The 8,677-nt window shown below is 41.8% G+C and overlaps 1 long non-coding RNA gene across 1 annotated transcript in view; it reads left to right on the top strand.

Moving 5' to 3' along the window:
- LOC109324899 overlaps positions 1–7,913 on the top strand; it is a 10,389-nt gene extending 2,476 nt beyond the window's left edge. Inside the window, exons 2-4 of the long non-coding RNA XR_002105033.1 lie at positions 3,191–3,196; positions 6,149–6,156; positions 7,903–7,913. This is a non-coding gene — a long non-coding RNA (uncharacterized LOC109324899). The remainder of the gene's footprint in view (positions 1–3,190; positions 3,197–6,148; positions 6,157–7,902) is intronic.
- The last annotated feature ends 764 nt before the right edge of the window (positions 7,914–8,677 follow it).

Here is an 8,677-nt window from a genome sequence, read left to right as displayed (position 1 = left end):
GGGGGCTGGACTCGATGATCTCCCGAGGTCCCTTCCAGCCCTAATGTCTATGAAATCTATGAAAATGGTTACGACCTCCCGCCCCACCCCCATACACTCCATCTCTTCCCCTCTGTGCCCAGGGGCACCTGCCCTCCTCTTCTTATCCCTCCTGTCTCCTCTCATCTGCTTCCTTTCCTCCTCTCCAGAGCTGTGACTGCACTACTTCAGCTGGGCTGCGCAGGGAGTCAGGCTTGGTTGAGGACAGCAATGGTGGGGACTGGCAGGTCTCCTCCCTGCTTGTTCCCTCTGGCTGTCACCTGCTAGCCCAGGAGCATGCCAAGTCAGTCTCCCTGCAGTCCTAGCTGGAGCAGAGGAGGAACAACTAGGATACTGGCAGTAGCAAGCAAACCCTTCCTATGCCCAGAGGTGTATGTAGAGAGGAGGAGGGGGAGAATGGGAGAGGAGGGTATGAGCTGCTGAGCATGGAGGGGCAAGAAAGGAGTGCTGAGGACAGATACTGAGGGGATTCTGACCTGATTCAGGGATGCTATAACAGTCCCTGGCTGTTGTTTCCCTGGCACTGTCTGTCCAGAAGGAGGGATAGGAGCTTGGGTGCCATTACAGTTGCAATGCTGGTTGCTGCTCCAGGATCTCCCCACGTGCTGCAGTTTTTCATGCTGTCCTACTCCCTAGACACTCCAAGGATCATGAGCCTTCCTTAGGCATCTTAGTTGAGAGAAGGTTTTAGTACTATGGTAATGTAGGAGCTATAAAAATAGCTATTTCAGTATTCTATTCAGAGTAGCAACATACTGAATTAGACTATTCCTTCCTCTAACCCAACAATATTTTAATTGAAATGAAAAATGAAAAATGGACTGAATTCTGTTTGCAATTTGGTTTCTGAATCATGAGTATCAGGGTGGGGTCTGATATTGTGTATGTGTATTTCAGAATACTTGAGTTCCGTACACAAAGTCTATTGATCTGATGGGCCTTAATGTCACCCAAGAAACCTTAATGGGGAAGGTGCACTCAGTGACTGATTCATAAAATTCTGTAATAATGTTCTCCATAGGCTAAGTACTTATAAATTACATATTTAATCAATCTTTGATTACTTAATAGGATTCAAAGTCATTTTTTTAACCTACTGTGTCAAGAATGATAACTCCTTAATTATGTACTTACCCAACCCTTAGAATATTATACACTTTAAACAACTTCATAATTAGGTATCTACCTGATATTCCACAGATGCTCCTTTAAGGAATGTTACTGAAAGTATAAATCAGCAATTAGAGGCTTTAAAAATGCTTTTATGTAGGTCATACAAGTGAAGGGTCTCACCTAGTCAAAAACTGTCAAGGAAGATGCATGTATACCATGTATATATATGTCTATGTGTCTCATATCCTCAACTCTTAACCGTACTCTGGATGTAATGTTTCTTCTCTCAGAATTTCTCTTGAGTCTGTTTCTTGTCTCAGTGTTATAAGCAGTAAGATGTTACTTGCAGTTATTTACTCTTTCAGTCTCCATGGCTTCCATATCAATTTATTACTGTTCCTGTTCAATAGCAAGGCAGGATGTGAATGGGGCGACCACCTCAGGCACCGAAACAAAGAGGTGCCAGCAGACACTGCCCAGCTGGGCATGGGATGGAGCCGCAAGTGCCACGTTTGGAGGGGGCACAGGAAAGGGGGAAGGGGGAAGGGCGGCTCCCATTGCTGCATGTATTGCTGGGCAAGCATGAGGGGATGTGTGCTCCCTGGATCTATGTGCAGGACAAGGGTGGGCTGCTGCTGCAGGCTTTGCCTCAGGCACCAAACTTCATTGATATGGCACTGTTCCTGTTGTTTATATTTTGGAAATATCCAAAAGCTCCAGTGATTGAAGCCTCATTGTAGTTGATGGAAGAAGTCAGGATCTCTATCCTGAAGAGTTTACTGTCAAAAAATATTCAGAAAAGCGAAATGCAATCAAGATCTTTTGTTCAAAGAAAAGCAATCTCCCTTCAACATTTACTGTACTTATAAATGATGCTTAATTTATATAATATACTTTTTTGTATTTTGGAAGGGTAACTTATGACACTTGATACTGAAGTATGTTTGTGAAGATCTCTGTGAGTGATAAAATTTTCATAGTCCTATGATCCCCCGATGGCCTTTTCTGACCATTTTGAGGTGGGAGGTATGACTAAACTTTTTTGAAACAATAGCATTGTGGTACTAACAGGGGAAAAACATCTCTCTCATACCCACAAGTTTGTTACTGTTGGTGGAAAGGAAAATGGAGAAATAAATCATGCATATATGAATGCACGTTTTCATTTTCAAAGCATTTTAATGATCATTTTTAGTAATTTGTCAGTCATGTGTTAACATTTATTCTGGAAGTAGAATTAGTGCATTTCTTTTAGTATAAGATTAATAACAAATAGAATTAACACGCAAAGTAAAATTAATGTATTTCTTAATATGTAAATAACATTTAGCAAATGATTAAGCTGCTTGTGCTAGAAGACAGATCAGGAGGAAAATGATCTTGTGAAGGGACTTGGAAATTTACCTACAGTTATATCAAGAAGTGTAAAGAATTAGCTTTCCAGAATTGAAATGAACTTACACCTAGGTTCTTGGAAAAGAGCTTTCATGGATAAGGTGTGAAGGAATGATCCTGAGACTTGCTCAGGACAGGGCAGGAACAGGAATGGTGAATATTTAGGGCCTGATTTGCTGAGGTATTGAGGATCAAAAGCTCCCACTAAGGCTAAGTGCAGACATTTGCAAGGCTTAGGGGTAGGTTAGGCCACATTAAAAATAGCCACCCAATCCAACTTAGTTCACCAAGGTGCAGACCTTACAATTAGACCCAATCTCAGTGATCAGAAATCAATCTAAACCCATAACTGTACAGAAGTTCTGTGCACATATACTGGTCTAAAATGGTGGTACCCAATCTAAGGTGGATCTGGATTGAAGTACACTCAACCTTCACTGGTCTAGGTTAGACTGGTGAATGGAACTTCAGTACAGTTACTTGCACAGCCCCAGGGTTGGGAAAGCCCAGCTGCTGGCCCTAGTCCCAGGGCTGTGCTTTTCCTATTCAACCCCTGGCATTAGGTTATATTTAGAGCCCCTGGTACCTCATCAACCCCAGAGACAAGCCATCCATCCCCCTGAACCCCTCATCCTGCAAGCAGCTCCCAGTGCCGGTTTTATCAGCTCTAAGATCCTGGGAACCAAGCAAATAAGTATCAGTGTGGGGGAGGGATGGAGGTGTAGGTTTGCTACAAGGCCGGGGGGGCTAAAAATAGCCCCTCATTCCCCCAAACCTCCCCATGGACTCTGTGAGCCCCTCTGATCCCATCAAACCCTTCCTGACCCCAGTAACTCTCTTGTGGCTCCTGCCTGCCCAAGGGCACCACTGCTGACTCATCTTCATCTTATTGTCCACTGTAACCCCCAGGTCCTTTTCTGCAGAGCTGCTACTTAGCCAGTCAGTCTCCAGCCTGTACTAGTGCATGGACTATTCTGTTTTATATGTAGGACTTTGCACTTGTCCTTGTTGAACCTCATGAGATTCCTTTTGGCCCAATCCTCCAATTTGTCAATGTCTCTTGGAACCCTTGCCCTACCCTCCAGCATAGGATACGGCTAAGATTCAGACAGACCTTGACAAACTGGAGGACTGGACTGCCTAGCCTAACTTTCTATAGACTTGGGAATGCTCAGCAATACTCTTGAGGAGATGCTGTACCACAATTGTCTCTCACTGATACCTCCTGAATGGCACTGAGGTTCTGAGCTTCAAAGAGTATTTAGGCTCTTAATTTCTATTGAAATCAAAGAAAGGTAGGTCCTGTAATGCCCTCTGAAGATCTAGGCTTGAGTGTATTGGGGCTTGTTAAGTGCTTGCAGCTACCACTAACTTCTGTGGGCACTAAAGATGCTCAGCAGATAGAAACCTGCAGAAGGAGCTTAACTTCCTGATAGTTTGGCTCTTAGTTCATGTTCACAACCTCTATCTGCCTCTTATGCTCAAAAATAAGGACTAGCACTTTGTAGTTTTTATCCTTTATTCATAGTTATATTTTTGTCTTCTGCAAAACAAAATCTACACTTTATTTTCAGCAATTTACCAGAAAGAAAACATACAGTACAAAGGAGCTGAGATGGCTTGGAACTAAACACCAAGTTCTGAATTTCTTCTATTTTAGTGCTGTTCCTTGGGCTTGTGTAATGGGAAATGAAGTGAAAATGTATTTTCTTTTCTGAGTTTGCCATGTGAATAAACAAACTCAATACTTTGACTGTGAGCACTGTGAGGTTAAACAAACCAGAACATTTTTTATGAAGCACATGTATTAAAAAAAAAACAACCCCCAAAGAACAAAAATAAAAAGGAAAAAAGACAAAGCAGTTGCAGAGGGAAGAACTTAGGATGAAAACATCCATAAAGATTTTATTTTTTGTTTTAAGGATTTTTTTTTATATCACTTTTATTTTCCCCACTTGGGGCACATCCAAACGTGCATGGACATTTGGTTCCCTGGGGACAACTAGGACTGGCGCACCTGGGGTCCTGGGGGCCTCCTGGGCCTGCAACTATGGCAGTCCTTCTGGGCGGAGCTTGTCTGGCAGCCACAGTGTGGCTCTTGGGTGTCTTGGCTGTGCTTTTCAGCAGCATGTGCTACCCGAGTATGTACTGCTCCATTTTTTTCCCCACTTTTTTTTGTGACTCCTGAATATGCTGGCGTCAAAAAAACTCATAGAGAAGAAAACCAGAGCAGTGCATGCTTGGGCCATGCACTCTTGCAGCATGGAGAACACTGGACTGTGTGTATGTGGCACTGTAGACCTGTTTGCAGTGCCATGCACTGCACAACCGCACTTGTCCGGTTGCTTAATAACGTATCAGTGGCTCAGTCTCTTCAGCTCTGTGAAACAGATGAATGCTACAGGGCCAGTCCATGGACCAGGTCCTGCATGTCAAATCATTCTGCAGGCCTAATCTCATGTAGGGTTGGTCTGCAGGTACAATATGATGTGTTGACATGACCTTCTGCACTGGAACCAGCCACAGCATGACCTGAGGTGTGGGCTGTCATCCAGAAATTTGACTGTGGGGAACAGAGGCAGTGTTAATTGGTGCGACTCTGGGAGCAATTAATGGTACTACCACTCCATGCCACAAGATTTCTGGACCTATGGTGAACTCCCCGGGCCAGAGTTTGAGCAACACTGGTATATACTTTAAATATTAGTAATGAAAATATATTACATTCTGAGTTATTGACAAACAACAGATCTTGTGCTATAAACAGCATATACTCTTCTAGTGGAGTCACCTAAGAAGTTTGCAAGACACAGACAAAAATATGCAGGAAAATAACCCCCGATAGAGTAAGAACTGTGTTTTCTTTTACTATTTATGTTGCACAAGATTTTGAGAAGGGTCATTATTTATACTAGCATTCTTTATTATTTTCACTTTCCATATGTTCAGTTTTATATTATATTTCAGTTTGTTGCCTTTCATTGAATAAATATTTTGACTACCTTTTTATCCTTTAATTTTGACTTTTATTATTGTCACACATCCATACAGTTATTCTTGATTTTCATCTGTTATTACTGTAGTATTTTAAGGCAGTAGGGAGTCCGTGACTTTAGGAAGAGACTTATATTCATTGCCTAACCAACATGCCAGATGAAATGGGATTCAGTTGCTCACTCAAAAGTCCCCCTGAATGTTATCTGCCCACGTGTTTCTCTCTCTCCTACTTCTAAGAAATCAGCAGGGCTTGTAGGATAGTACAGTGGTGAATAGAATGGTGTACTGCCCTGGATTAATAGCAGCTGACCATTTATTGCCTGTATCTAATTGGCAAAATGAAGTAGAGAAGACAGAAGTCTTATGCAGAAACATAACGAGGGCAGGGTGACTAGGGCAGCCACCTCAGGCACTAGCTTCAGTAATTTTTAGCATAGCGCAGAGGTAACTGCAGTTAGGAATGGAAGGTGAAGAAGCAGAGTCAGTTTATCTTTCCCTAAGTCTGCCCACTTACAAAGAAATGTTCTCATATGAAGAAATGTTTCCCCCTCCAGGCACATCATGACCTCTTAAAATTCTTCCTTGGATATGTTGGCCCTCAAAGTGGCATGAGTTTATGCAGTTTTATGAATCTTATGTATTCAGTAATAAGACTCTGAAAAGAGCCTTCCTTTTTAAAAAAAAAATTGCATTCATATATAAGGTAGAAAAGTGCTACTGGAACAGCCATTTCAAAAGACCTGTGAAACCAGCTCTTGGGTTGTTGCTGTCTGTAAATTGACGCAGTAGCCAAATGCATGTTAAAGGGAAAATTTCCAAGCAGACATGACAGGTGCAGAGCACAGTAGCTGTTCTTCCAGTTGAATGCCAATCAGTGTATTGATCTGTAAATAATAGATCTTTAAAAAGGAGAGTGCATTGTGTAGGCAAATTTCAGTATATTTAATGTTTATTTCTCTTGTTTAGTGCCAAGTTAATATGGTTTGTGTCTTACAAGTAGATTGGTAACAAGCTAGGGTAAACATTATTTCATATTGGTTGGAAGTAATTGGGAAGCATGACTTGTGAGGAAAGTCTGAAAGAACTAGGGTTAGTTAGTCTGGAGAAGCGAAGACTAAGGTGGGGATTTGATAACAAATCTTCAAATACCTGAAGAGTGTTTAAAAGAAGGAGATAGACAATTGTCTGGGATGATATAGTTGGGGATAGTCCTGGTTTGAAAAGAGGGTTGGATTAGATGAACTCCTGATGTCCCTTCGAACCCTAGTTTTCTAAGTTTCTGTTCTCTGTGGCTGTAGGGAACAGGACTAGGAGTGATGGCCTGAAGCTGCAGCAAAGGAAATATAAGTTGGAGATTAGGAAGACCCTTTTGACTATGAGGGTGGTCAAGCCTTGGAACAGCCCATCTGTAAAAGTTGTGAACTCTCCACCCCTGGGAATTTTTAGGAGAAAGTTGGATAGACACTTGGCTGGGATGGTTTTGTCAAGGGATGCTGACTAGTTCACCTCATGAGATGCCTTCCTTCCCTATTTTCATATGGTTGTATGATTACTTAGTATTGCTTATACATCATAGAATATGCTGATAGTAGAAGGCTTACTATTTTAGTCTGATCCTTCCATAACAACTAAGAGAGACTAGGGGGAGGAGGACAATATTGTAGTGGGGGTAGGAAATATAATACAGTAGGTGAATTAATTTCTGTCTTCCTCAGATTCTATGGTGGTACATACATTGTGAAACAGAGGCAAAGTTGTGAGGTTGTATTCATAAAATAGGCATTTCATGCCACTAAAACTATATACATAGTCATATAGACAACCCCATTCAAACCTCCATCACATGTACAAGTGGCCTAAATGCTTACCCTGATTAACCAACAGCTCTTTTGATCAGATGGCCAGTCAATCCTAAATTGATCAAAGGTTGGGGAGGAGGGAGATGCTTTTCTTGAAGCAATCCTGTCACAAGTAGGGAGTGCTGTGGACTGAAGCAGAGATAAATCTAACAAGTTCGTGCTATTTTGCAACAGTTTCTGCCACTTTTTGTTCTTAAAATTATTTCAACTCTCATAAAAATTATACTTGGGACTACTACAGATCCTTTGTGACTGGGAAAAGAACTCACTTTCCTCTATTGTTAGGGACCATCAAAACCCCATAAAGATCAACGAGCCCCTTGGTTTCCAAGAGATAAGATCTGAGGGGAAGACAAAGGACTTGGCTTCTCTAATACAGGGCATGCCTAAAAGATATCAAGCACCAAAAGTACAGTGAATAAGATCCAGGAATTTGTGATAAATTTTCAGACTTCACTGGATGCCCTGGTGATGGGAGATCAGGGAGTAGAGGACAGAGGTTTTGCCTGTGAATATCAGGCTGTGGAAATGGCCAAATAGTCACTGTCATGTCAGGGAGCTGCAGGCTTTGAAAGAGAAAGTGTTGGCCTTAGAAGGCAGATCCAAGATATATATGCACTATTGAAATGCCTGAGGGGTCTGAAAAAGGTAATGCCACTGAATTTGTGAAAAAAACCTACTAGCCAACATGTTCAAACTGTACTCAGACACTGATTTGGAGATAGAGAGAGCCTAGAGATCTCATTGGAGGAAGCCTGGTTTGAGAGAAAAACCTATGACTTTCATAGCCAAATTCCTGCAATTTACTGCCAAAGAGAGAATGCTCAGAACTGTCAAAAATCTAGGAAAGATGACCTGGGGTGATCCTGGCATATTCAGATAATGCCATTTCCTTATTCATGAGGAGTCTGTAAAGCAGGCTCTGTTTAAACCAGCAGAATTATAAACCAGATACAAACAGCAGGGGTACTTCATGAATCATCCTGCCTTCCTGAATTTGATTCACTGAGGGAAAATGTACACTTCCCCTGACACTAAAGCAGAAGACACTTTTCTTACATTGGTATCATTTCTAGAGAGAGTGAACTTCTGAAATAATTAGAGTTGTACCTACCCCTCCCCAAAAGGGGGGGGAGCAACAGTTTTTAGGTTGTTAAACACTGCTTATCAATAAGTGGTTTTCATATCATTTTAATTAATATCTTTGTCCTTCTTGTTGCACAGAGGTAGGGAGCTTTGGGTTATACCTGCCCACGCCTTCCTGGTGGGACATA

Source organism: Crocodylus porosus, unplaced genomic scaffold (assembly GCF_001723895.1).
Source record: "Crocodylus porosus isolate Cpor-Errol unplaced genomic scaffold, CroPor_comp1, whole genome shotgun sequence".
NCBI lineage: Eukaryota > Metazoa > Chordata > Crocodylia > Crocodylidae > Crocodylus > Crocodylus porosus.
Note: the sequence above shows the minus strand (reverse complement) of the source record. Positions and strands in the feature narration are given on the sequence as shown.